The 5,648-nt window shown below is 31.7% G+C and overlaps 1 long non-coding RNA gene across 1 annotated transcript; it reads left to right on the top strand.

Annotated features, from left to right (window-relative positions):
- Positions 1-1,827: 1,827 nt before the first annotated feature.
- Positions 1,828-5,221, top strand: LOC112941264 (uncharacterized). Its single transcript, XR_003246350.2, has 2 exons — positions 1,828-2,323; positions 3,163-5,221. It is a non-coding gene; the product is annotated as an uncharacterized lncRNA (long non-coding RNA).
- Positions 5,222-5,648: the final 427 nt, after the last annotated feature.

The raw sequence follows: 5,648 nt of genomic DNA, 5'->3' as shown, positions 1-5,648 counted from the left end.
CTTAGAAGTAATGGCAATAGGTTTATCATTCAACAGAACCAAGTCAAGATCCATCACACCCAAGTGGAACTAGACTTGTTTATGTCATTTATAGAAGTAAAATCCATTGAACACAATAGCAGACGAAGCATATAAATGAAGAGGAGTAACTGCAAATAGATATACATGCTCATATATAAAAAATAATGTGAATTCAATAAAACGATAAAAGTACATCGCAATTCTCCTTTGGGTAGATACTACCACATACTATCATAATTTAAATGTCATTTTTAAAATAATTAATACGCAATTAAATAATTTTAACCAAACATATAGACATCTTTGGATTTACAATAAATGTTTGATTTGAAATATTAATTTACTTCATAATTTTCACTATTCATAAAATGATAGGTTCACCTTTGGGTAAAACATTCTTAAGTTCTAGCAATAGTGAAACTCAATTTATCTATTTATTTTTCAATATAGGCATGTAATTAATCTTCATATAGATAAATGACAATTTTATGAGTATATATTTTTCTTAACCATACAAGTTTGATCACTTTGGTGACAAATAAGCTATACGAATACAAATTCATACATAATCTCATAAAATTTTATTCATGTGGATAATTTTTTAAACATTTTAGTTTGACCGCTTTGGTGACTAACAAACTATATAAGCATAATACATGCAGCAAGTGATCATAAACATGATATGTGCAGACGTTAATTTTCTCTTGTTTAACCACTTAGGTGACTACCAAACTATATAAATACAAAGCCACATAACATTTTAAAATTTCGTGCATGTGAATAATTTCAAACAATTAAGTTTGGCCACTTTGGTGACTAACAAACTATAGAAACATAATACATGCATCAACTGAACATAAACATGATATGTGTAGACATTAATTTCTCTAGGTTGGTTATTTTGGTAACTAAAAACTGTACATTTAAGTTTGGTCACTTTTGTGACTGACAAACTGTAGAAACATAATACATGCATCAAGTTGAAAAATCAAACCCAATCTCTCTTAGAATATTTTCTGCCAATAAATATTCAATTGCATTAATCCACATATGCCAAGTGATCATAAATATAATATAAGTAAACATTTATTTTCTAGTTTGCACTCTTTGTTCAATTTGCACATATGAATCACATGGAATATAATAGGTTCCATCAATGTAATTATGTATACATCGTTTTGATTAAACATAATACAACAATAGATTTTACTTCTTGTTATAAGAACTAAAGATTTATGTAAAGCAAAGTCTCCACAAAATCAAACCTAACAGATTAAATGATTTAATTCAAAAATCACATCAATACTTGACTGGTCTCTATGTTAATCATCATTGGGTTTGAAATGATGCGATTATATAATTTGTGAAAATTATCCCTTCAAACAATCCAGACTCTGAAGTCACATGTAAAGATTAAATACTTTATAACATAATATTCAGATCTTGAACATGATAATATTACATAGAGATTGTTATGGCCTATACCTGATGAAGAAGACATCATCACAGAGAAAAGTTGAAGCATTAGTCGTAATTTGGTTTCTACCTCCTTTACCTAACTTTATTTTACTACAACTGTCAGCGATGAAGTTATTGTAGAGAATATTGGATAACCGTAATGGGTGAAGGGAGGACCAATTTGTAGAGGTTATGATTCAATCTTGTACTTCCATCAAGTAACCAATGTACAGACAAGATCTATTCCTTATTAAATATTGTTTATGGTATTACTTGGATTACAAGTAAACTTGGGCTATAAGTAAGAAATAATTAATAATAATTAAATGATATTTCTTACATCTTCTTTCTCTCTCTCCCTTATCTTCTTCGTACAGGAATAATTCGGGTGTCGCAATTTTAGCGCCTCCCTCTTCATTGCTCATAATCGGACAACTTTCTTTGTTTTTCTGTTGAAGAGTAGTAAAATTCCAGCTTCTCAAACCTGATCCAAACATAGAATTCAAATTTGGAATTCAAAATTTCACCCCAATTTCTACCCACCCACCCAATTTGTTCTTTTAATCTCCTATAAATACTCATCTTCCATAAACGTTAAAGGGGGATTTTTTTTGGAGCTGCTAATTTACTATTTAAAACAGAGGGAATTTTCATCAAAAGAAATAGACATACAAATATAAAATCTCCAAGAATAGCTACGGAAAACATATACTAAGAGTCCACAAGCTTAGTGATTTTCTCATTCAAATTCATCGAAGCTTGTTGGGATCCGGTAAAGATCCATTTGTGGTAAAGTTGTTGCCCCTCTACTTGTCTAGTCTTGGTTCTGATCTACGAAAAAAAGGTAACATTCTTTTTATATAATATTCTTATCATCCCCTCATATGTTTAAGTATCATTCCGTTTGAAGTTGAGAATCTGTGTCATGTGGCTGTTTATTGTTATTCCTAGTTGAGTTCATGATGTTCTTTAGTAGATAGTATATACTCTTGTCATTTCCATGAGTGAGTCCAACGGCGGGCTTAAACTTTGGAGACTTGTAGGTGTTTGTTCCACTGCTTTATTTGAGTTTGTTTATCCTTTCTTGATGAAATGTAGTCGTGTATTATCAGTCAATTGAACAGGTCCCTTGACACAGTAAGAATAATACAGAACAGTAAACTAAAAGGAGATCGCAACATAAGCAGTTTACGTGGAAACCTCTTTTCTCAAGGGAGTAAAACAATGATATGTTGCACAGGATTATCAATCATTTTCACTAATCTTCTCAAGTAAAAGTAAAACTCAATTAGAACCAACATGAGTAAAAGTTATTAATCTCACAATCAAGTAATCTACCTATTACTTGTAGAGCCTAAGCGGATACAACACCGCCCACTAAGCTATCACCCCAAGATAACTAAGAATTTTCTAAGCGGATATCTCACCACCCACTAAACCACCACGCTCCGGATGATTTAGAATTTGACTAAGTAGATACAACACTACCCACTAAACCATACCACCTAGATGATGTAGAATTTGACTAAGCAACAAAAAAATGTTGCCCACTAAATCAACTAAACATAACTAATTTAGACTTTACAAACCAAAAGCAAATATATTAATCCTTTATAGACTAGGAACATATTTACAAAACATGAACAAGAGTATAACTCCTAAGACACACTTTTATGCTTGCAGCTTGATCAGGTCCATGTTGTGCTTGCCGGAGAATACTTCTTCAAAGTGAGTCTTTGCACTGTTCTTGAGAATTTTCAAGTTGGAAAAACTTATAAAATGATAGACACAAAACTCAAACTCAAGCTTCTATATTTTTCAGAGAAAGTTCAAGTTTTTGTTTGATAAATCTTAAGTTTGTGTTGAATGAGAAGAAACTATATTAAATGAACACAAACTCTTGGGACAAGGCCATTGGCTGAGAGCCTGTTGTTCTCAAAGGTTGTGCACCAACCACATCAGAGTTGGCAGACTTTTAACAGTTGTTTTTTCATCCTTTTCATGTACGAACACTTTCTGGAACCAGGTCCCTTTTTGCATTCTTTGATGCTTGAGTTCTTCACAAAGACTTTCTGGCTCTCTCTCTTCTTGAATGAATGAACATAATATGTTGTTTGTCATGTTCAAAGTATCAACCATAAAGAATTATTAACCGTTGGACAAACGACCTCTTCTATTCTGATTGTTTAAGTATACGCTGGCGCCTCACCTACCACTGACAGGACAGCTTTAAAGTTGTATACACTTATGTATAAGATGGAGAGAACTCTATCATGGACTAGGTCCCTGCATTTGTGAGCCATTGAAACAAACAATTTTTTCTGTTCCTCGAATTAGTGTAGGACACTACACTTTTCACCAACCACCTGACATGACAGATTTATACATGTACCTCATTTGAATCAGGGTGAGAACACTCTGCCAGGGACCAGGTCCCCTACAATTGTGAGGATAATCAAAATACCTAGAATATAACATTTATTGAGACTTCTTCTTGAATGTTATAGAAATTGTGTTATTTCATGTATTGTCGTCAAGCGTCTGTGATGCTTTAGTTTGCTATTGTCCATACTGTTATTCGCGTTGGTCTAAGGTTCCAAGTTAACCGATATGGTGAGTTACATGTAGTGTACATGATATTCATTTTATCAATTTGGCTTCCTCCATTCCTTGATCTTTCGGTATATGTTGCTCTGGATGACATGTGTGAGATATTATCATGTTTCACTTTGCCCATTACTTTGACATGAGTTTGTATCTAAATTGATAAAATGTGAGTTCATGTTGCCTCTTGTTTTAAGTTTCTTTTGCTCCAATTCATGTCCTCTTCCAAAATTGTTGCCTATTATTCGTCTTTTGAATATCTCAGCATGTTAACTTGTTCAAATTTTCAAGTTTTTAGTAATGGTTAAGTTTAGAAGTTAGTGTCATATTCTTTACATGATGAGTCATGTTAGTTTGGAGGTCCAGTTTTGATAGAGTCTTAATATGATTGAGGTTTAAGTTGAATTAAGCATGAAAATATGTTAAGATTCAGATGTCTTGCTTATCTTCTTTGTTACTTAAAGATTTGTTTGCGTTTCTTTGTAAAAATTGCTAAATATGAATTTTGATTGGATATTGATTGTTTACTTAGGACATTGGTAAAGTAATCATCTTGTTCTCTTTTCGTTTCTTTTGACTCGTATTGGTTCTTATATGTTATCTTTTGGTGCATGTAATCTCTCCAAATGAGTCCTATGGACTTTAGCTTATGTCCCGCATCCCTTTATGGCCATATCGTCCCAAAATAACTTTATCGGGTCAACAGGTTTAGCAAAGCTGAAAACAGGGATGGAAATCATATTTATCAGATTCCGGAATGCTGAAAACAGGGTGATATACCTCTGTATACACCAATATACAATAAGAAAATACAATATACAGGTGAAAAACATGGAAATGCAGGTTGAAAAAAAGCAAAATAATTAAGTTCAATAAAATAAAAGTTTTGGAATACTCAAAATGAGTAGGGTACGGCTCGTACGTGGTATACACAAAAAATGTATACGCAGATTTCTAAAGGGCAAACAGGCCCAGTACCTTAAGTGATTTCCAGTAGGCGTAAAACATAGGCAAGGCCCATTTACTTTTTGGACATTTTTTGTATGGGAAATTTTTTAAAATTTTAATATTTTAATATTTAATAGGAATCATTGCCAAAACTTTTATTATTTAGTAAAATTGTCAAAATTTTAGTTTATTATGTATCTCATTTAAATTTTTATTATTTGTTTTAGTTTAAAGAATACAATTTTTGAATTAAAAAGGAGAAATTTAGGGGAGACAAATTTTTTAAAAGGGAACAATTGCTTAAAAGTCTCATCAATTATAAAAATTCAAAACTAAATACATATTAAAAATACATAAATAAATAAAGAGGACTCATGCACTTGTTCATCAATTTTCTAGCATCCATTTTTAATTCATTGATAATACTCAATTCTGTTGAAATGAATTCGATTAAATCGCTTTTTTTAAATCTAACCACATCTTCAATGGATCATATTTTAGTGTCAAAATTAACTTTCTTAATGATCTTACTCCTTTAAGATTATGTGAAATTCCCTATTCAATAACATTTGACATTGTCAATACAAAAGCTACTTAGGGATAAAGAAGGACCTAAG

Source organism: Solanum lycopersicum, chromosome 4, assembly GCF_036512215.1.
Source record: "Solanum lycopersicum chromosome 4, SLM_r2.1".
Classification (NCBI taxonomy): Eukaryota; Viridiplantae; Streptophyta; class Magnoliopsida; order Solanales; family Solanaceae; genus Solanum; species Solanum lycopersicum.
Note: the sequence above shows the minus strand (reverse complement) of the source record. Positions and strands in the feature narration are given on the sequence as shown.